Below are 23,579 nucleotides of genomic sequence, written 5' to 3'. Positions count from 1 at the left end.
TAACTGAAACGGCCTAACTTGTTATCCACAAGCTAGCGACGGTGACGACTGCTGCTGGCCATAAAGCACTGCTCGGCAGCCCGAGTCACACTGCCACTTCCCGTTCATCGTATGCGCGTCCTGCGATGTAAGCAATAGTTGATTTCATGTCACTGTAGTCAAAACTACACTCTTTGACCATTTTCATTCGCTAGAACTTCAGAATTCGTTCTTCACAACCCCCGCAATCACAGATCGAACCCTGCGGACTATCTAGGCCTAGTCGTCGCGGAAAGGAACGGAGTCGTCATCTTCTGAAAATAGTTTCGCAAGTGGTTATCGCTAGTGAGTGCCCAAATGTGCACATGTGAAATATAGCCGTTCGTTTCGCTTATTTCTAAAATTCAGAAGGGCACTTTGTGGACCTAAAGTGCTGTGAGGCGAAAGCCTAAAGCGCGGTGTTGCGCGGTGTAGCGCCCTGCATCAAGTGCTTTTGCTGCTTGTGTCACTGATGCGTTGTTAAGATGTTAGGCTTCGCCTCTAAGAGTAAAACGCGATAGCGTCTTGCAACGCTGCCAGGGAGTCCATAGAACGCCATCGCCCGTTCGGTTGTACGCCGTGCTCGTCGGTTGATTTTTATGAAAGGAAATGTATCTGTCTCGCCTATCTGGGTGGACACCTAAACCTCGCCGTAATGGGAAGGGAGGAAGATGGGAGTGAACGAAGACACCGTATTCACTACACGCGCCTTTGTTCATTCCGCGTGCCAGAGTGGTTAGCATGCTCGTCTGGCACTCCGGAGACCGGGGTTCGATTCCCGAACTCGACCAATTTCCTACTCGGTTTTATTTATTTATCTGGCCTGACTAGAATGGTTAATTGGGCTGATTGGGTAATTAAGCAATTAACTAAACTCAGTCCCACTTACTTGGAGCATCACTATACGATCCCTCTAATTGGTGGCATGGTTAGCCAGAGTACAATTGGCCCCGTTTGAAGTTCGCCCACTGTGAAGTCACGACCGTTTCGACCAATTGAAAAGCGTGACATTTCTCTCGACAACTCCTGCTTACAACGATGAGGCATTAAAGCATTAATACTGATAATGAGACATTAAAGCCTTAATACGGATAATGTATAAGCGCGCATGTATTCGCACCGTCACCTCATCAGCGTGTTTTCGCTCAGCCGCCGAACCCCCGAGGGCATGAAGGCTGACCGTCCGCCGATCGGATTCGTCGGTGTCGTTTAGCCAAAAAAGTTGTCCCACTACACTAATATTAAAATTAACTAGATATTTCACTATAATCACATGCTGCTGTTCACCGTGATACTGCCGTTGTCGGACTAGTTTGACCGTCGTCGTCGTTGTACACTGAAAACGAGCTGATAATTTCGAATGCGTTTGGAAAGTGCCGTGTAGCACTGCGGGAGTCCGTCGAGTTCGAATGCCATTCCAAGTCTGGACTGCCATTCGACTCAGATGTCATTCGAAAGTACCCGTGTAGCACAGGTGTTACTTTGCGGTATCGTGCGCGAAGGATACGTCGTCCCGCCAAACCAGTGTCGCCCACCAGACATCATTGGCAATGGCGCCAGTCTTCCGCCGTTTCATACTTTAGTCTTGACAAAGTGTCCTGAGTAATTTTTTGCGCTAAATCATAAGCTTCGCTCTGCTAACTTTTTCCTCCCCGAAAGAACTGTTTTTTCATCAAAAAAATTCAGGGGGGGGGGGGGGGGGGGCACTTTGCTGACCTAAAGTGCGGTGAGGCGAAAGCATTTAGCGCGGTGTTGCTGCTTGTGTCATTGACGTGTGGTTAAGATGTTAATTAAGTACGCAATTGTATGGTATTCTAAAATGCTGGAGTTACTGGAGGGCGTTTGGGAAGCATCCGTCTGATTCTACACCTTTCTACAAACAATCTCCAGCGTCCTAGACAAGGAGAACTGATTACGCGTTGGCAGGAGGTAGCGTAGCCATTAGCACGCTAGGCTGCGGAGCGGAAGGATGAAGGTTCGAATCGCATCTTGGACAACGTTTTTTTTTCTGGTCTGACTACAACAGCGTGGCACCTCTGCTGACAACCTTCTGTCGACAACGATGAGGCATTAAAAGTTTTCGCCTATACCGGGTTTCCCAGCTAAATGTAACCAAACTTTTAAAAAAGGCGAAGTGTCCTAGTCCCGTGAAACCAACTCAGCGTTGTTCATAGTCGCGTGGCCTAGTCTTGAGTATTTTTTCGCTCTTCAAAGTTAATTAAGTTTAATTAGCTAACTTTTTAATTATTGAGTTCAGGAAGAAAGTGTCAATGCAAAAGTTTTAGATCACCTCGAAAAACCGCAAGTAGTGCTGTTTCCGTCAGGTTACGATTTACGTAGCTTCATTTATTGGCCTTAAAAGAAAATTGTCACGTGACCAGCTGCTCCCTCACTTCTCTGCTCCAATGTGCACCCGATGTCTCATCGAGGAGAGGACTTCAGAAAAATCGGATTTTATTCTTTAAGGCACGTCTTGGGACGTTGAAGTGGCACAGTTGTCATGTGGAAGCTTTTTCTTATTCTGCGGGTTATGGTTAAAGGCCGGTTAAAAAGTACTTTATATAAATATTACTTCGCTGCAAATTTCTCAGTAAGCTGTTTCTCAAAGCGATCTACAACTTTTCCATTGACACTTTGTTCCTCAATTCAATAATTAAAAAGTTACTTAATTAAGCTTGACTAATTAATCAACCTTGAGTAACGAAAAAAATACTGCAGACTAAGTCAAGCGACTCTAAACAACCCTCATTTGGTTTCCGACCGCTAGGACACCCCGTGTTTTTAAAAGCTTGGTTACATTTAGCTAGGACACCTACTGTATATTGTGACAGCGATGTCGTGGCAACTGTCCAAACCAGTGGTAAATAACCCGTGCTTTAGCAAAAAGTTACATTAAAGTGTGTTTAAATTCATGCTGAGATACAGGCACAATACACACACAGAGCGGGAGTGTAGGATTCTGGTTGTTCATAAAAGTTCTGGGCTTGTTCACGAACGCTTGCCCTTTCACGATATCTGATCACTCATTGCAGCATATGTAAAGGCCAATAATTTCGTACCTCTGAGTTAGCCTCCTCTCGAAAAGACCGACGTCGAGAAAACACCGCAGTGCAGGAGAACACGAAGTTGGTACTTTGAAGAGAGCTATCTGACGTAACAGATCAAAGGCTTTTATAAAATATTTGTTTATTGCATCAATGATTGGTATGTATTTTGTATAGAATGAAGCACTGTACAATCGTGGCGATGTTAATAGGGAGGCGGCTTAGGCGAAGAAAACTCTCTTACTCTAGAAAGCAAAAATTAGATGACACTGAAAGGGTGAACGAGGAGAAATTCTAGTTGACCCGATTGTTACATTATGGCATGCAAACGACAAACAATCCACTCTCACCGAAAGCGGAGCATTTGCGAAATGCGAAGAAACGACATACCGATGTTACCATAGCCATCTGAATTTGCAAGTTTATTTATGCATATGCCTTCATCGCCCAGGGGGAATTAGTGCAGGGGATTGCAAATGCTGCATATTATCTGTAAAGCAAAAAGTAAAGGACATAGGGAGCACTAGATACAATCCAAAAAACTTATGTATCTAACATACAAATGAAGTCTGAGGAGATTATGGAGGGTGGAACACTTATTACTGTTTGATCCAAATGATTCCATTCATTAATAGGAAAAGGAAAGAAACAATGAGCAAAAACATTTGTTCGGCCCGCAATCTCTCGTATATTTTTTGAGTGATCATTTCTAGAGGAAATAGAGTGCGGGGCCTTCGTTTAGATAGGAGAGCAGAAAGTTGACACTTCATGTAGGTACTTTTCTCTATACCATTGTTGCCATGATATACACTGTGAAAGAATTTCAACCTCAGGAATTTCTTCCTTTAGAACAGGGGTTGCCACCCAAGCTCGGTTTTAATGTTTGTTACGCTGGAGCCGAAGTGTAATTGTTAGCGACGAAAACTGCAACGCAATTTTGAACACGTTCTATTCTGTTAATCAGGTTGTGCGTATGCGGGTCCCAGATTGGACATGCATATTCTATGATAGGGCCTATATAAGTTAAATAGGATGTTGTTTTTTTATGGCAAGAGGAGCACTTTGGTAGTTTCGCTTGAAGAAATTGAATGCAGCATTAGCTTTGTGAGTCTCGTGGACTGCATACATGTGTCCATGAAGACTCGGACGAGAAATTTACACCGAAATGCTTAAAATTGCCAACACGGTCAAGGAAGTTGACATTAATGTGGTCCTTGGAGGGGAAAGGCTCTCTTTTTCATGTGAACGGACAACAGTCTGCGTCAACGGTTAATGCCTTTTACCGGTTCCTGTAGCTTACGCTACGCTGTCATTGATATCAAAACTTCGGTTGCGCACGTTACGCGTATGAATCGAGTGGCTAGAAGGTCCTTACATTTCATTTGCTCAGCCAAAAAATTTCTCATGCCAAAAAACTTGAACTTACGAACCAATAGACAGTGAATAAAATTTTACTAGTTACAGTAATTTTAATACTTAATCTATTGTTGCTTTAGTTACAGAGAGAGAGAGAGGTGACGATGAAGAAGAAAGACAGGGATATTAACCAGTAGGGTTTTCTGATTGGCTCCCCTGCACTGGGGAACAGGGATGAAACAATCATACAATCTTTATTTCTGGTGCTCAACGCACACAAAATGCAATAATTTTAGCACTACCAGACCATCAAGGAACTGATTAAGACCAGCCGACCTGCCACCAGCTGTCGTGAACGCTTCAAACATGCTCGATTGTATCACCTACCTGAGGTATCAAGAGACTAAGGTAGGAGAACGTCAGCTCGCTGAACTGCTAGAGTGGGCAGAGTACGTTTGAGTGCAAAGAAAATGGTGGAGCTGCCGCTTATAATACACTCGTACATAAACCCCACTTCGGTTGTGCTTAGAATTTTTGGTTGTGAAATGGGTAGTCCACTGGCTACGAACATTGCATACAGCTACTTCTACCTGCGCCATAATCTTAAGGTTCGTTTTCAGTGGACTCAACTGCTGCCTCGGCTAAACGTTGCCTGAAGGGTGGACAAAGAACAACGTAAAGCACGTATCTTATGGCGACTTTTCAAACATTGGGATGAACAGTGAACTCGAGAATGAACCTTCGTACGTCACGAGAGGAAGAAAGATCAAGGTGAAATGTTGACTTACGTCACAATCTTGTTCAGCAGAACTGAGTCTATACAACGTTTGAGATGTTTGTCTTCCACTCTAGGCGACAATTATGGTTGATGTTTCCGCAGGTACTGGCAGATTTCACCTTGTTCACCATCGATGTCGGCACGGACCATGGGACCATTGCGCACTGCCAGAGGTACCAGAGAACCTCGCTATCCGAGGACGGCAACACGGCCGTGTATAACATGGCCTACACATTCGCTGGGAACACCACGCCTTGAGTTTCAATCAGGAACCGGATGGAAATAAGAGAGTAGGAGAGAGGAAATGTCCTGTTCATCTTACAGGTCATACTGTCGTAGTGGAACAGAATTGTCCAACAAGCACTAGAAAAATAGCACAGTGAGCAAAATGGAGACTACAAAATGTTTCTTTATGGGACAAAGCGAAGCACACATATGCTGTTACGTGCGTTTAAGCGTAGAATACTTTTCGCTGCCATTATACGTAAAGTAAAGCACACATCAGTAGGGGACCGCTGCAGACCTAAAGCCGAACATGAGGGCTAATGTAGAGACGAAAATAAACGCAACGTTAGCTCAAAATGCTGTAAGAGCGGTATTAAGCAACAAAAATACTTCAGCATTAAAAAGCATCGACCCCGATTCCAACCTGAGCAGACAACACAGGATATTTGTTTCCCGATCCCTTAGACAGCTCGTCCAGGGCGGAAACCACTCCCGCTAAGTGTTCAAACTGGTTGCTTCGTGCTATATATTTTAGAAGCCATCGGCATCGTTGCAGTTCTATTACACGTTCTTCGTGCAAAGGTTTTCAAAGCTGCTGCTGAGTGGGCGACAGGTATCGTTGATGAATCACGGAAAACTATAAGAGGCATTGTGGGCGCTACCCAGTACTAAAAAAAAAAGCCGGCGATCACAGAAATCCCAAGCATCCCTCTGTCTCGCTACGATCTCCGAAAGCGCTGTGGTTCCGCAAAACGCGTTCGTCAACACTGACAATCAGGCCGCTTGAGTACGCCGACTCTCTCCCTCAGCCTACCGACAGGCTTCCTCAAATAATTCCAAATTTTCAAAATTGAGAAAAATCGTGGATAAACAAATAAGGCACGAACTCCATATCCATAGCCCAAAGATCTATATGCAATCCAAAATCGCACCAAAAGTATTACTAATTTCACTAACACCATCAATGGGTAACCTGTGTGGTGAGGAAAAGGATAATTGGAATCGTGTACTAGAATCTGCCTCTTTGGATTTGCTTGGAGTTACGATTGGCCATTTTGAGAGGGTTTTGGGGGTCTGAAGAAAGAAGAGAGTCGAGCTCGTCAACACATTACCTTAACCGCGCCTGAGGCCACCGAACTTACACTCTTTGAGGAAAAGAGAACCAGCGAGGTACGCGAGATAAAACGGAAAAAAATTCATTAGGGACGGGATTCCACACCTCGCGTGGACAAACCCAGCAGCACGCGAAGAATCCGAAACGGAGGTAGCTACTAATAATCATCCCATTGTTACGGCAAGCCCCAACAACAAATTGAACGCAACGATAAAAACGACATTAATACCGACAACACAAGCAGAACGCTCTGGAACGGGAGCAGCCACTAATGATAAACCCGCTGCTACAAGCTCTGGCTCTGGTTTCCAGGATAGCATTATTAATCTATCATCCAGCGCCTTAACAACTGACGAGAGATCAGTTCTTTCTCGAGGCCTTACGTTCTGCCCCACCACAAGTAAACACAATGAATTCTCAGTTTTAAAAGATTTGCACAATTTTGCGTGAATGTTGCGACTCAAAGAATACTTTTGTGATAGGCCCCAACTTAGTGAGCACAGCAGATAATTCTGCGTTACAAACCAACACTGGACTCCTAACATGGGAAGAGACAAACACTTGGACATGTATATTAATGCGGCCCAGAACGACATAATTCGAGCTTACAAAAGCAACACTCCAGGGAGACCGAACCTGTCAAAAAAGAACGGGATGCATTGAAGGCTCTCAGCACACGGACAGAAATAACCACAAAGCCTGCAGATAAAGGAGGCGGTATAGTACTTATGGATAGTGAAGCATACATTGAGGAAGGCTTGAGACAGCTGTTTAACACTTGCTTCTATCAACTTCTTGAAAAAGACCCAACTCCACAATACCAACAATATATAGCAGAGACTCTGGATCAGCTTGCGCAAAAAGGGGACATAACCCTAAGGTTATCTAAAGCCCTCACCGCACCACACCCGTCGCCACGTCGATTCTACTTATTACCGAAAATCCACAAAAAGGATCATCCTGGCCGCCCTATAGTATCAGGCATTGGCACGATTACGGAACCAATTTCCAGTTACATTGACACATTAAAGGGTTGGAGACACCAAATTTTGAAGCTATAAAAAGCCTGCTATGGGATTCCTATGTATGCAAGGGCACTCACAGCCAGGTGTTGGACGCAACAAACGTTTAAAAAATATTTTAATTCGGTTCCAAAGATTACCTAAATGCTCACTCTCACGATCTAGACCCATCGCTAGCACCATCAACCATGACGTCACAAGGGGTGTAGAAAAATAAAGTTTTAGTGACGTCATACCAAAATACAGTGACGCACGATGAGCAGGGCACAGCCGCGTGAGCGCAGTCGACGCACCAGCGAGCCGCGTTTGCTGCTAACCGCCACTCGCTCGGTTTGCGGCGCGCCGTTGCGAACAGCGTCGCAACGTCCGATTGCAGCTCGTTGCCTGCGTCCGGCCTGCTAGATGTCAACGGCGGGCCGCTCGCGGCAACAACGACGGGAAGCGGCAGCCAATGCGAGCGCGGAGAGCGGCAGCGTCATGATGGCATAGGGCGCACTCCTTGGAGCCGGGCGGTCTGCGCCAGTCTTCGTGCCGAACGCCGGCATCTGAAGAACGCGATAGTATTGTTTGTTCACGTTCATAGCAAACCCTGGGATATATGAATATCAAAAATGCATCGTTTTTGACGATCGTTGGCAAATACCGAGTTCCTGGTAGAAGTGATAATGACTGCGATGCAAGCAAATTTCATCAGCCGGTTTTGTGCTGCTGCTACCTGGTGCGGTTCGCCTGCCGTCTGCTAGCTCTGTTGCTGAAGACGTCGTGGAAATCGAACATATTTTTTATTATGGGACGAGTTCACAGTAAAGGGGTGCCGAGCGGAGCACGTTTGTGACCGCTGGCCAGTCCCGAAGCGCCCTCAGCTGCGGAGTCGATATGCGAAAGCAGCTAGGCCTAGTGAAGACTAGGGCAGTCTGGGACCAGCGCGCAGGTCGCCGGCCGGCGCTGCCGCAGGCAGTGTCGCTGCCGAAAGATACACTTTTAGCACAGTCATGCTGTCGTATCTCGAATCTAGAAAGCATCCTTTCTGGTAGCATGGCTGTTTTGTATTTTCTTGTGCGGACGTGAAACGCCGAGTCTGCCGGCCGGTAGGTCAGCCTGGATACCGTCTGCCGACGTCATAAAAGCGAGCTAAAGAGTGTTCTTGACGTAAGTAATAAACCATGGGACAAGAAATGTGAAAAAAGTGTCATTTTTGGGGATCGCTGACCAATACTGAGCTGCTGGTAGAGGTAACAACTGTGATATGAGCAAATTTCTCACAACCGCGCCTAGCAGCTGCCGCTGGCGCGACGTTGGGGTCCGGCTCGCCTGGCGCCCGCTAGCTCCGCTGCCGAAGGCGTCGAGGAGATTGACCATACTATTATTTTATTGTGAGATGATTCTGTTAACACTACAGCTATTTGTGAAAAGTAGGCATTTTATTATAGCGCAGGCGACTTCCGAAGCGCCGGCCGCTTGCTAAACAGGCTATAGGCCTAGCGACGACCACGGCAGCCAGGCAGCAGCAGAGCTCGTCGCCCGGAGCGCCCGCGAGCGGTGCCGTTGCCGAAAGCTCCCAACATAAGCAGACATGCTTTGTCGCTGCTCGAGTATAGCTGGCAGTTCTGATAACAAGGCGATCTTGTCTTTTCTTGTGATATTTGTACACCATCCCAAGCAGCGCTCAGGTACTGCTGCACGGCAGTGAAGTGTGACACCGATTGTGGGCGCAGCTTGGGTAGAGCGGCGCAGCGATGCTTACTGGCATTTTGCAAAGTATTTCGCACCCCCACGCGAACCCGCGAAGGCGATATTAGCGTGCGAACAAAAAAATAGTCGATGTCCTCACTCATTGGAATCAGATCTGTCAGAGTGCGAGCTGCTGGGACTAGACGTGCAGTTGTTTGTTTTCATGCGCTGGTCAGCACGTGTGTGGGAAAGCAGACGATGCAGCAGTAGGTGCGTCACAACTTTTGTGGGCCCACGTGACCAAGCGAAGCAGTTGATGTTCCCCCTCTGTGACGTCACTGTACAACTCGGCGTTTCGAAACCGAAACCGAAAATCGTTCACCTAAAAATGCTATAATAAATTATTCACTGTGAATATATGAATCTTTGAGTGTGTATCATGCTTCCTGGAGCCATAAGAAACGTTTGAAACTAAGAACGCGCGAACCACAAATTTGGTGTCTCCACCCCTTTAATCAGGCATATTCCATCAACACACCCATCCTACATACGAGACACAAACCATTTCCTTCGCGAAATAGCAAGCCTTAAACTTCCGGAAGGAGCCTTTCTGGTGACATTAGATGTAATCTCACTCTACAGTAACACTCCCCTTTCCGATGGCATCATATCTCTGAGCGAAGCGTACAAACAAGATAGAAAAGAGGAGTCCCCTGCCCCACGTGTTCTAGAAATGCTTGCGAAAATCGTACTCGAATACAACAACTTTGAATTCAAAGATCAACACTACTTACAAATTAATGGCACATCCATGGGTACAAGGATGGCCCCACCTACGCCAACATCTTCATACATAGTACTGAATCTAAATTCTTGCAAGATTCTCTCATCAAGCCCATCCTATACTAACGCTATTTTGATGACATTTTTTTAATTTGGACTGACACGGAGCAATAATTCCTAAACTTTATTGAACAATTCAACCTTGTCCACCCCAACATATCGTTCACTCACGCGTACTCCCACACCACAATTAACTTCCTAGATGTCGGGATTTCGGTAAAGGAAGGCTCACTCAACACCAGAGTATATAGAAAACCGACGATCCGTCAACAATACTTACACTTTCAAAGTTGTCATCCTCGTCACTCCAAAACAAGTATCCCATACTCTCAGGCACATCGATTTCAAAGAATCTGTTCACAAGATCAAGACTTCGTGAGGAATTCCAATCGCATGCGAAAAGTCCTCACCAAGCAAAGATATCCCCCCGCCATTGTCGACGATGCAATTCAAAGGACATCTAAACTCAACCGAGAGGAAATACTAAATGGAGGTCGACGCAGTGAAGAAACAGTTCACCGGGCAAACTTGGTATTCACCTTCACAAATAATCCCCTCAACGTAAACAAAATCCTTAAAAAACATTTCAACGTTCTCGAAAAAGCGAGCGCCTTGCCAAAATTTTCACTACTCCCCCTCACGTAGTCTACAGACGACCGAAAAACATTCAAAACTTTCTCGTATACTCAAAAACACATAACCACTTGGGGTTTGTTTGCCGACCCTGCGCCAAAATAGATGCCAGGTCTGCAAACATATGCAAACAACAAGCTGTGCAATGAGCACAGCCTCAGGCTTTAAAAGGAAAATCAACGGCGACTTAGATTGTGACTCCTCCAAAGCTATGTACCTACCTCCTAGAATGCGGTGTGTGCAGTATGCAGTACATTGGGCAGACGGTTAACCCTCTACGAATTCGCTTTAATAACCACCGCACTCATGCCCTATCTCTACCTAACCTCCCCTTCTCAAAACACATTAATGGCAAAAAACACCCATTTGAAGCATTTAAATTAACAGTCTTACAGGGTGGGTTCAACAACACCCGGGAACGGGAGCAACGCGAGTCGTACTTTATTTATAAGTTTGGAACAATCGCCCAAGGCATTAATGAGAACCTGGGCGCTTTGTCTTCAATACGCCCCTTGCCAATCCAGCACTGACCTCGGAGCGTCGGCTTGACAAGCCTCGGCCGTTCCTTTCCCCCATACGCTCACACCGATGTCTTCATCGCACACAGCGCTCTTACCTTCCCCCGTTCGATCATCTTGACGAGAGCGGCGCAATCAAAGAACCTTAAGCACTCCCGCCATTCACAGTGGCCCCATGCGACAATTCTTCCCCAAAGTCACCTCCGTTTCCGGCCTTTTTTTTTCTTTTTTTATTGCGAAAGAAATACTACTTGCACTTTCACGCCTTTGCCGTGCCGCGGTGGTGACCACCATTGACCTTCATTTGACCTTGATTGCATTAGATTGGATTAGATTGGATTGGATTGGACTGGATTGGACTGGACTGGTGGACTGGACTGGATTGGATTGGATTAAATTAGATTAGATTAGATTACATTATATTAGATTACATTGGATTCGATTGGATTGGAATGGAGTGTATTGGATTGGAGTGGATTGAATTAGATTGGATTGGAATGGATTGGAGTGTATAACCATGGCGTAGGTACGGATATTGCTTTCGCAATTACCGGGCTTAACCGAGCTAAGCCACAGGGAATTTTTTTTTTCTTGTTGTTGCTTCTGTGGGTGTGCGCATGTGAGCGTATCTACACCCCACGTATGTCTAGTAAATTTCACTCTGCACGCCTTGACTCATCCTGCCAAAGGAGTTACACATGGCGGAAGTTCCCCCGCCCCCCTCTTTGCTTCTTTGTATTTTGTTTACTCGCTTAAGTGGACAACATTTGAGTGCATCTCAAATCTATGCTGTGCTTCGGCCACTGTCTGTCTCTATACATTTTACTAGTTGCCCGCTGTGTTAGGACTCAGGTTCGCCGTCCATTCTCCCCTCCCGCTTTTTTTTCTTTTCCTCTTTCTTTCTCCTTTTTTTTCGTCTTTTCTCCCCGCGAACGCATAAGTCGGTGGCGGGCGATGACATTTACTCTTCCCCCTCCCTGTTCCGTTTGTGTATTTTTGTTAATTTTTTCTTTTTTTCTGTCCCTTGAGCCATTCTTCCTCCAGCATCGTCTGCTTGTTTTAGCTCATGTGTCGAACACCTGCACAGATCAAGACCCTTTAAGAAGAGAAGCAAGAACCATCAACTTCAGTCTTGAAAAAGGACAGGCTCTGTCCGAAACATCGACTCCCAATAAATGTTTACTTAAATGAAGCGTTTCTCAATTTCGCATTTTACCTCTACCAACCAGGTTCGTTTATCTTTTCGTGCTATATATATATATATATATATATATATATATATATATATATATATATATATATATATATATATAATAGAGAATCCAACAGCCACAGAAACCAAGGGACACAGGGAGGGGATTTTTAATTTATTTTTGTGTTGTTTGATTTAGAATATTACTGAATATGTTATCGCTTAAAAATTAATTGATTAGAAAAGCAGAAGAAAAAACTACGACATGCCGCCGGAGGGATCCGAACCCACGACCTCCGAATTACGCGTCCGGTGCTCTACCGCTGAGCTACGGCGACGGCTGTCAAATCTTCTGTTTTCGGGGGTATTTATGTTTACAAGTAACCTAACCTTGAGAATGTTCATCAGCGCCACCCACGTTCATAAGCGGCGGACGTAGAACGTCCTGAGTTACCGAAGGTGTGAAGTAGAACGTCATCGAACGGAGAGGGTGGAAGCTGCGTGAGAACCCTCTTATGCTTCCTATGGCGTCAAGGCTGCCATAACCGAGGTCCTCGCTAAGCAATTAAGCAAACAACGGAAGGGGATTGAGGGGCTCGTTATAAATACTACGAAAGAAGCCAACAGCCACAGAAACCAAGGGGCACAGGGGATTTTTTTAAAATTTATTTATTTATTTTGCGGTGTTGATCAATTTCGAATATTACTGAACATATTATCGCTTAAAGCTAATTGATTAGAAAAGCAGAAGAAAAAACAACCAAATGCCGCCGGTGGGGTCCGAACCCACGACCTCCGAATTACGCGTCCGGTGCTCTACCTCTGAGCTACGGCGACGGCTGTCAAATCTTCTGTTTTCGGGGGTATTTATGTTTACAAGTAACCTAACCTTGAGAGTGTTCATCAGCGCCACCCACGTTCATAAGCGGCGGACGTAGAACGTCCTGAGTTACCGCAGGTGTGACGTAGAACGTCATCGAACGGAGAGGGTGGAAGCTGCGTGAGAACCCTCTTATGCTTCCTATGGCGTCAAGGCTGCCAGAACCGAGGCCCTCGCTAAGCAATTAAGCAAACAAGGGAAGGGGATTGAGGGGCTCGTTATAAATACTACGAAAGAAGCCAACAGCCACAGAAACCAAGGGGCACAGGGGATTTTTTTTAAATTTATTTATTTATTTTGTGGTGTTGATCAATTTCGAATATTACTGAACATGTCATCGCTTAAAGCTAATTGATTAGAAAAGCAGAAGAAAAAACAACCACATGCCGCCGGTGGGGTCCGAACCCACGACCTCCGAATTACGCGTCCGGTGCTCTACCGCTGAGCTACGGCGACGGCTGTCAAATCTTCTGCTTTCGGGGGTATTTATGGTTACAAATAACCTAACCTTTTAGGGTGTTCATCAGCGCCACCCACGTTCTTAAGCGGCGGACGTAGCACGTCCTGAATTGCCGCAGATGTGACGTAGAACGTTATCGAACGGCGAGAGTGGAAGCTGTGTGAGAACCCTCTTATGCTTCCTATGGCGTCAAGGCTGCCAGAACCCTAATAGGTTAGGTTATTTGCAAACATAAATACCCCCGAAAGCAGAAGATTTGACAGCCGTCGCCGTAGCTTAGCGGTAGAGCACCGGACGCGTAATTCGGAGGTCGTAGGTTCGGTTCCCACCGGCGGCATGTGGTTGTTTTTTCTTCTGCTTTTTTAATCAATTAGTTTTTAAGCGATAACATGTTCAGTAATATTCTAAATCAAACAACAGCACAAAATAAATAAATTAATTAAAAGTCCCCTGTGTCCCTTGGTTTCTGTGGCTGGTGACTTCTCTCTTATTTATAATGAGCCTCTCATTCCCCTTCCCTTGTTTGCTTAATTGCTTAGCGAGGGCCTCGGTTCTGGCAGCCTTGACGCCATAGGAAGCATGAGAGGGTTCTCACACAGCTTCCACCCTCGCCGTTCGATGACGTTCTACGTCACATCAGCGGTAATTCAGGACATGCTACGTCCGCCGCTTAAGAACGTGGGTGGCGCTGATGAACACACTAAATGGTTAGGTTATTTGTAAACATAAATACCCCCTGAAAGCAGAAGATTTGACAGCCGTCGCCGTAGCTCAGCGGTAGAGCACCGGACTCGTAATTCGGAGGTCGTGGGTTCGGATCCCACCGGTGGCATGCGGTTGTTTTTTCTTCTGCTTTTCTAATCAATTAGTTTTTAAGCGATAACATATTCAGTAATATTCTAAATCAAAACAACAGCACAAAATAAATAAATTAATTAAAAATCCCGTGTGAGAAAGCGCTAAGGCATTTCTCTTTTTCTTACAGAACAGAAGATATAGCGACCATTGAAGTGGTGAACAATACCGCGCTCAACATCAGCTACGCGAAGTGTAAGTGGAGTAGCGTGAACTGAAGCCTTCAGAAAGTTCCCGTAATCCGTGTTCTGCATTTGTCTTTCTGCCTGACTCGGAGTGTGCATTGTCTTTCCACACACTTAAGATATTCACGACAATGACTTAAGTATAACGTATAAAGGTTGCATTTTACGAAGACAAAGTAGGAGAAGACGCTAACCTATCTATCATTCGGATATTTTCTTGCGACAAGGTAACATGAGGGTGGGGCGTGGCGGTAAAACAACTTTAGTGTTAGAAAACCAAGTCTGAAAAAACATTGAACCTCAGTCGAAGGATGGCTGCTATGGCTTCTCAACCTTAAAATACACGAGTAAAAACAACAAAAAACCGAGAACAGGAACAAAAGACTTCGGCCACTGGTTCATTCATCTGCGAAGTTGTTTAAAAGAAACGAAAGGTACATGTGACTTGCCCGATGAACGAACAACAACGCTGATTTTTTTTCAAAAACCAGGTTACACTTCTTCAAAGCGCTTCTTTTCAGGCAGGAATGGCCAGTGGGCTGCTGCGAGTGTTACAAAAAGCAGTCCCTTTCCGGCGGCCTATCGCTTTGAAGAGCCTCTCAGAGCTCAGGGATTTGGATCGAGGCCAATTCTTTCCCCTACGGTAGCCAATGAAGTACAAAAGGCGCATATGACCGCCAGCCACGTCTAAGGTGCCATTTTTTTGCTTAAGAAGGCATTTGTCGATAGGAAATCGCTGTCTTCCAACTTTACTCACCGCGGCGCACTTGGAAGAATAAAATCTTTGGAAAGGTTTTGGGAATTTTCTATTGATCATTTTAAAAAAATATATACCCTATTGCACTTGGCGAATAGGGCAAGGTAGTCTTTTCTGGCGCTAGCTTCAAATACAGAACTTGTGGTTTAGCTGACGAAAATCAGCGTTCATTGTACAGGGGGACGACATCCGGAATTCGTAGTGCTCTTTACATCATGAGCCTTGACAGCTGTGAACAATGCGCTTTCTTTAAATTCAGTTTCCCCCTTGAAAGATAAGTTAAAGTTATGTTTCTTCTAAAATTCACAAAGTTTTTGTTCTAAAGACTTCAATTAAGCCAGATTTCATGAATGTACGAGTCGCCGCTAATTTCCCGTGTGTCGTTCTCTCAGTTCCAAACGTTTACCTGCTGTTACTGGACTATGTCAACGGTGACCAGTGCTTCGTCAGCCACTGCAACTGCACTCTGAGCCCTGAGATAGGCAAGTACAGAGACTATGTTCCCGCCTTTAAACACCATCTACCTGCATTACATGGCAGAAAAGGTTGGCAAAGCATCTGAACGAGAGAGAAAGGGGAACGGCATTCCAGTGTAGTACCCTCTACGTGCAATAGCGAAGCAGGAAAGGAAGGAAATGTGGTAAGTAAAGGGGTGCTGCAAAGTGACAATCTGTTAGCGTGACAATACGTGTGAAGTGAAGCAGATTACATGGCCACGTCTATGAAGTATTAGCAGTTGTTTGTTTTAAATTTAAAAAAAGACTGAAAGGGGATCACTTGTGCCTGCTCGAACTTATCGTATTCAGACTGCCTAAAATTTACATGGCTAGCTTAATCCCGTAGACGTGGGCGCCCTAGGGATTCGTTTGCCTTACTCAGGCAGGCGCATAGCTTCAAGACGTGCTATTCTGTGTAGCTCACACTTACATCATGTCGTAGGGCTGATTAACGCCATCCAGTGAAGCCCAATGGGATGCAGTGGAAAATTTCCACTTAGCAGCGATGTGTCTAGTCCGGTCTGGTCGATGTTGACGTAATATGGCCACAATCATATCTCGTTACAGATTTCTGTATGAGCTTTTGAGTTCGCGTCTTGTTGTCTGCCAGGTTTAGTAGCTCAGTAAAGCGTTTAGCAGTAATAAGGCCTCCGATTTGGCTAACTAGAAGATGGCCTATATGCAGCGATACTTTACCGGCATGGCTCGTGGAAAGGTTTGGTTTGGTTTGGTTTATGGGATTTAACGTCTCAAAGCGACTAAGGCTATGAGAGACGCCGTAGTGAAGGGCTCCGGAAATTTCGACCACCTGGGGATCTTTAACGTGCACTGACATCGCACAGTACACGGGCCTCTAGAATTTCTCCTCCAAAGAAATTCTAGCCGCCGCGGCCGGGATCGAACCCGCGTCTTTCGGGTCAGCAGCCGAGCACCATAACCGCTGAGCCACCGCGGCGGCGCTCGTGGGAAGGGGGCTGTGTGCAATCGTCGAGCCCTTTGTTCTTACCATTCAACCAATAAACTTATACCTTGCATTTCTCCTAACGTTTTGAGCAAGTTATAAACATACGCTTTTGAAGTCAGAAAAGTGCACTATTTCGAATAGCATTGTCAGCAGTCTTGCGCATTTCAACTTGGGTAAGACGTTTCAACTATTGGGCTGGTTAATTAATATTAATTTGGTAATTTTTACCTATTGCAGTTACGCTGATTTTTTGCGAAGCTTGTAACCCGCCGTAAGAGCAATCCATATTAGATTCCTGATTATCGCAAACCCATCTCGTCGCCGCTGCTGTGCAAAAGATTATTTGGACCGGCCCCGGGCAATTCGTTTCGCAGTTTCCACGGAAGACATCCCAGGCGCGCCGCTGTCTTGAGCGCGATAGTTGGTGAGGGAGGGGGGGGGGGGGGGGGGACTAGCGCTCTTTCCAGATGGGCGATCTTGCTTCGATCAGTGAGCGGCCCAAAAAGGTTTTCCTTGGGAAGGGCGACGAGAATGGGGTTTGCGATAATCCAGATTTCGATATGAATTGTACTATCGCTGCGCTAGAAGATTCTCAATAAATCAAGAACCTAACTTTAACATTTCAGAGTATAACTAGTAAAAAAGAACGTCTTACAAGGTGCTGCTTCGCGAACTAGCGGTACGGTTCAGATCCTGAGCAGCGGCAGGGATCAGTTTAGAACACGCACGAGCGTCGGAGCGTTCAGGTCTTGTCGTCATCTTCTTCCTTAAGCGCCAACCGCTGAAGGTCGCCGAGCCGAACGCCTGTCTTGCAAACTATTCAGTATTAGTTAACCAGCCTGATGGTTATTCGTCTTAGCTATATGGTGGTGTACAGAACGGCTGACAATGAAATAGTGAATGCTGCACTCTCGTCACTCAATGTGCCAATTTTTAAACATTAACGACAACGTTAGGTGAAAAGTAGGTTCCATTTCCTTCCGCCGCACTACAGCGTTGGGAAGCGAATGCTGAATATTTTACGCTCTTCTAACTGCAGCCCGAGTCCTGCCAGAGGGTCGACCAATTTGTGTTGCCAGTGCATGCCCTCCTTAACTTAACAAAGTCTTCAAAAATGAAGCCTCATAGATGTTTTAAAAATAAGCGCTGAGAGACGCGTGAAATCTGCTTGTGCAGATACGTTACGCGCGCACAGGCCAAAAAAAATTAGATATTTGTGACGACCCAGCATCTCACAAAATAATAGAATAGTGGACTTTTTAGTGAGTGCTGTAACGGCAACCTTTACATAGGACATTCAAAGCTACTCGTATTCCTATACAATGCCATTTCTAGGCTTCTCCCAGCAAGCATATGTTCCGAAAAATTCTCGCCCAGTGGTGTATAATACTCCGCGTATTTGCACAGGAATGGTGACGGTGATGGGCTCCAAACTTCTCCCGGCGTCAGGTGATTTTTACGCCTGCCAACGGCGTAGAGCGACCGGTGGCGCTGACAACTGTATCACGTTCACTACTTTAATATCGAAATAATACCAACTGCTGGTGCAACAGCCGCGTCACAAAAGGGGCAAATTTCTCGTGAACTGCCACTCCTATGCATGCGTAATTACGCCCGCGATGACTATTCTTTCCTTTTCTTTAATACGCAGAGACTGTCCTTGAGTTTTTACCGAAGGGCGAAGCAAAAAAATGTGCCCTAGTGCTTGAATGGAGAAACTATGGGAACTGGGTGTCGTAGCCACTGTAGCACATAACCATCTCATGAGGAGTTTTTAGTGAGCTTCCTACGCCACTATGGCCACAGCTCTCTTTTGTTCTTGTGTTTTTGTTCGGTGCTAATTATGTTTGTTCAGTAGCAATTTACTGGCGGTTACCTCATTATATTAGTTGTTTCGATAAATATAAAGCGCTTTTGACTCGTCTTCGAATTAGGATAACCTTAGATAAGATATTTGCTTAGGCAGAGCACTGCAGAGTTCAATAGACATAATTGCTGTGCACAGGTGACTTCAGGCTCACCTAGTAGGATTTGGACTTCATCTCCATACTCAATTTCTTTACAATTACATGAGTCACCTACTCTCAATTCTCAGGTCATGGTACAGTGCCTGGCACTGAGTCTTTGTTACAGTGCCAGTGGGCTATGTACTGTGTAGTATACCCTTTGGTTTATTAATCTGTAACCATTGTGTGGCTATGTTTGTGCTTTCGGGTCATCACGAGATTGTTCGCACGATTATGTCCGAACGAATGGGCTTATGCGAAAAAACTTGTACCAACGAATACAGCATCAAAAAATCTCGTAAGGAAAATCGGGGGGTTTAGGTGGGTAAACCAGTTAATTTGTTAGAAAAAGTGGGTGGGGCCCGAGCAAAAGCGACACAAAATTTAAAATTGCTGGAAGTGTGGCACCACATGACTGGAGATGTGCGCGAAACCCACGCATGGCGCCAAATTTGAAAACCAAGCGTGCCGCGAAGTTTTTAAACTAAGCGGGGCAATTGAAGGACTCGATAAGTACGACATTTGTGGTATTGATAAAGTATCGTAAGCTATCGATAACTGATCGCTAACTGATCGATAAGTGATCGATAAGTGATCGATCAGCGATAGACTTCCGGAATGATGGTCTTGAGTTCCGGTTACGAGCCTCAGTCGATGTGAAAAAAGTGGAATTTTCCCGTCGTCGTCTTTGTGTGACGTCATAAAGTGTGTCGTCATGCTTACGCATTTCATCAATGCCGGTGCCGCAGTGATCTCTAGCGTTTTTAGCTCAAATAGTGTTTAATTTTATTTTACATGTGGAATTTCAGCGCATCATAAGGACATGCTGTACCGTTGCACAACAAAGAACGGCTATAAGCGCCTTTCAGGCAGAGCATATTACGCTTTTTCCCCATTACCAGAGAATGCTTTTTTTTCTAAATAATATATTCAAAAGAAATTAATAAATTAAATCTTTAGTATTATTCGCTTCACCTAAAGTAACGTATTCCCGTGTAAACTGTAAATCGAGCCAATTCACGCGCAGCCAATTCAATCCACAAAATGCCGTCTGTAAAATATTTTATATTTTAGAGAGGAAGATCGTCTAGCTTCTTGTCATCCGCTGCGTTGCGCCGGCAGTTAAGAGCTCGGCTGCTGACCTGAAAGACTTCGGTTCGATCCCTGCCACGGCGGTTGTATTTAGTTGATTGCTGAATGTTAGAGGTTCGCGTAATGTGCGATGTCAGAGCAGCCCAGTTGGTCGAAATTATCCGCAGCCCTCCACTATGGCGTCCTTCATAAAGCGAGTCCCTCTGGGACTCGAAACACTTGTAAAACGAAACGAAATCAATCATTTCTTTTCATTTTTTCAGAATACTACGTGTACAACAACCCTGATTCAGATATCCTGCAGTCCAACAAGTGCTACACCAGGTTTTATCACTACTCTGATGGCAACGTTACTCGCTTGCGCGACCAAGAAAACTGCAAAAACGTTCCTCCAAAGCCAAAACCATGAAGTGCAAGAAGTCCGTCTAGGAAACCTGCTTCGTCACCTGATGTTGTATAACGTTGTGCCCGCAGCCTGACTGCCACGCAATAGAAATCCTTAGAATTTTCACTACAGCTTCTGATAAGTATTCTTGATATATTTTGAGACCATTAGACACAAAAAATATATAATGCGCTTTCTCTTTATCTTGACTTTCACCGTGTGCCTTCAAAATAAATAAAAAATTCGCTGGTGGTCTATCATTTCAAAGTACGAAATATTACGCGAAGGCATCTTTGCGCATGGATAACACTTCCAAGTACCCGAAAGCGAGAGTGAGTTGTCCACTTGCTAAGGGATCGATTATGCGCATCTTCAAGTTTTTCATCACCATGCCAACTTACCCAATATACGCCAACGGCCTATGCTCCAGTATCGCACTTCTCCAGAAGTTTTGCGAACGCCAGCGCGTTTTGCTGTTGTGCCCTTTTTTTGCCCCAACCTTGTGCAAGCCAGCTCTTGTACTGCAAATCTCTCTGTCACTACTGCCACATAGCTGAAATCACTAATATTAGCTTAATAATAGGATTAGTTGATGAAAAGGATGATATGCTATGCACAGCGGGAGAGTGTGGAGCAGATTAAGCCCAGGCCTGATCGCCTCCAGGCTGGAAAAAAAAGAAAAAATAAGCTTCAACATGTCGTTGCAAGCATTGCTCATTCTCTTATCCATTTCAACGCCGGCAGTATCACGAAAAACCATGAACCTATCAATAATTTTATCACTTTATTTCAGCACTCTTTTTTTTCATTTGCATTTCTGAAACTTGGCTGTCCAATTCTGGTGGCAACCTATTTGAGTTTGCATCTTATATACCAGAATACTGCAATCGCCCATCCAGCAGCCATGGGGGTGCTGCAATTTTTATTTCCCCAGAAATTTCATATCACCGTAGATTAGAGCTCGCTATGAATGCAACACAATGCGAATGAGTTTGAACTGAAGCCAATCATTCACTCTCTTTGGTTGACTGCCGTAAGTTGGTACTTGGCTGCATCTATCGTTCCCTTTCGTCATCAATACCTGAGTTCCTGTTAGCGCTAAATGCCACATTAAATGAACTATCTTTCGAAAATAAGAATGTTATAATCCTTGGCGACGTTAATATTAACCTTCTAGATACGGAAAACTTATGTTGTTTCCTATATAGACTGCTTAAGTGGTTTCGAGTATCAATGGATCATAAATGCTGCAACCAGATGTACCCCCCGTTTATCTTCCTTGTTAATCGACTATGTTGCTACCAACATTTCGCTCTCACCCTACTCAGGGGTCATCGAACTCGACATTACAGATCATTTTCCTATTTTAATTCTGCACGATGAAGTTTCCCGTCTTTCGCTTTCAGTTTTCTACCTTGGACTAGGCCAGATTTTGAGGCGGTATAATCATCAACACAAACGTGAACTATATGAAGCATTCATCATAGATAGGAAAGGCGCGTCATGCGTTAGCACTCCATCGATGGCACTGACAAGAAAAGAGATTCAATATCTTGAATAACCATTGACGACATGATGCGACAGGAGGTTATCTTCCTCGCCTTGTTTTTTTGTTGTTTTTTTTTTGTTTTCCTTTCCGGTATTTATTGCGAGCAATGCAATAAACCAGGCAGTTGTAAGTTCAGCGCTGTGTTTGTGCGTGTCTTCCTTCTTCGTCCCGTGTTAGCGCGCTGTTTTACGGTGAGTTTTCTACAGTTCCGGGTTTAATAGCGAAGACTTTGCTAGCTATCAGTAATACAGATTGGTCTACGTGCTTTCATCGACGGTTCGGAGCAAGTAATTAAATATTTTTGCCGCCTTTTTCCATCTGTGTATCTGAGAGTACAAGATCAGTAAAGTGTAGAAAGAATTATAAATTTCCCTACAATCCATGGCTGACAGACAGTTTATTAAGGTGTATGCGATGCAAAAAAATTTATGCAAAAAAACCAAGAAGCAGACTTTTATTACTTCTTGAGGTGCACGCTACAAAAAGTACGCTACTGTCGTAAATAACCTACTGAAACATGCAAGAAAATTTTACGATGAAGAAAAAATGCATAAAAATGATGGTAACAATATAAAGCAGCGGAAATTTTTGAGTGCCTTCCCCAAATTATCCAGCGCCAACAGCCCCCTTACTGAAATTAGTTTCAATGATAGAGTCTACCCTGAGCCATCCGAAATTGCGAATGCCTTTAGTGACTTCCTTTCTGCGCCTCATAATAGTCGTCCACTTAGTTCAGAAATAAACATAAAGCGCTCTAAACAATATTTTCTTCTTTTTGCTGTTTCCCCTCGTGAATTCGAACTGCTGATGACTTACCTCAAGGACGCTAGCTCTGAATTAGATAAGATACCTTACCGGCACCTTAAATTTGTAGCCAATCTGGTTTCTGAACCACTATGTCATGCTATTAATCTCTTCCTAAAGACATGTTTTTCCTGCTTGCCTCAAGGCAGCTAAGGTAATCCCAGTGTTGAAGAAAGGAGACAGACGATTGCTTTCAAACTATCGACCCATACCTATTTTATCTTCTCTCAGCAAGAACACCAAGAAATTGATAGTTCAACGCATAAACAATTACCCAGATAAATTTAAGATAAGTTCCCTCCGTCAGTTTGGTTTTCGGTCTAACAGCTCCAAAAAATTTAGGGGCACTTTGACTGTCTAAAGTGCGTAGAGGCGAAAGCGTTTTCCGCACCACTTTGCTTATGTGACACTGGTGACGTCCCCACTGGATGACGTCACACATAACTGGTTGGTTTATTGGGTTTTGACGTCACAAAGCAACTGGGGCTATGAAGGACGCTGTAGTGAAGGGCTCCGGAAATTTCGACCACCTGGGGTTCGTTAACGTGCACTGACATCGCACAGCACACGGGCTTCTAGAATTTCGCTTTCATCGAAACTCAGCCGCCGCGGCCGGAATCGACCCCGCGTCTTTCGGGTCAGCAGCCGAGAGCCGTAAACACTGAGCCACCGCGGCGGGGCTAATGACGAAGTAATGACAAATTACTAATTAGTGACTGTGGTGTCTGGTT

At 44.9% G+C, this 23,579-nt stretch overlaps 1 non-coding gene across 1 annotated transcript; it reads left to right on the top strand.

Moving 5' to 3' along the window:
* Positions 1–14,514: 14,514 nt before the first annotated feature.
* TRNAT-CGU (transfer RNA threonine (anticodon CGU)) lies at positions 14,515–14,586 on the top strand. Its single transcript has one exon. It is a non-coding gene; the product is annotated as a tRNA-Thr (tRNA).
* The last annotated feature ends 8,993 nt before the right edge of the window (positions 14,587–23,579 follow it).

The sequence above is a fragment of the Amblyomma mixtum genome, chromosome 3 (genome assembly GCF_055824585.1).
Source record: "Amblyomma mixtum isolate Tamu chromosome 3, ASM5582458v1, whole genome shotgun sequence".
NCBI lineage: Eukaryota > Metazoa > Arthropoda > Arachnida > Ixodida > Ixodidae > Amblyomma > Amblyomma mixtum.
The sequence above is the reverse complement of the archived record's forward strand: the minus strand, read 5'-3'. Positions and strand labels throughout refer to the sequence as shown.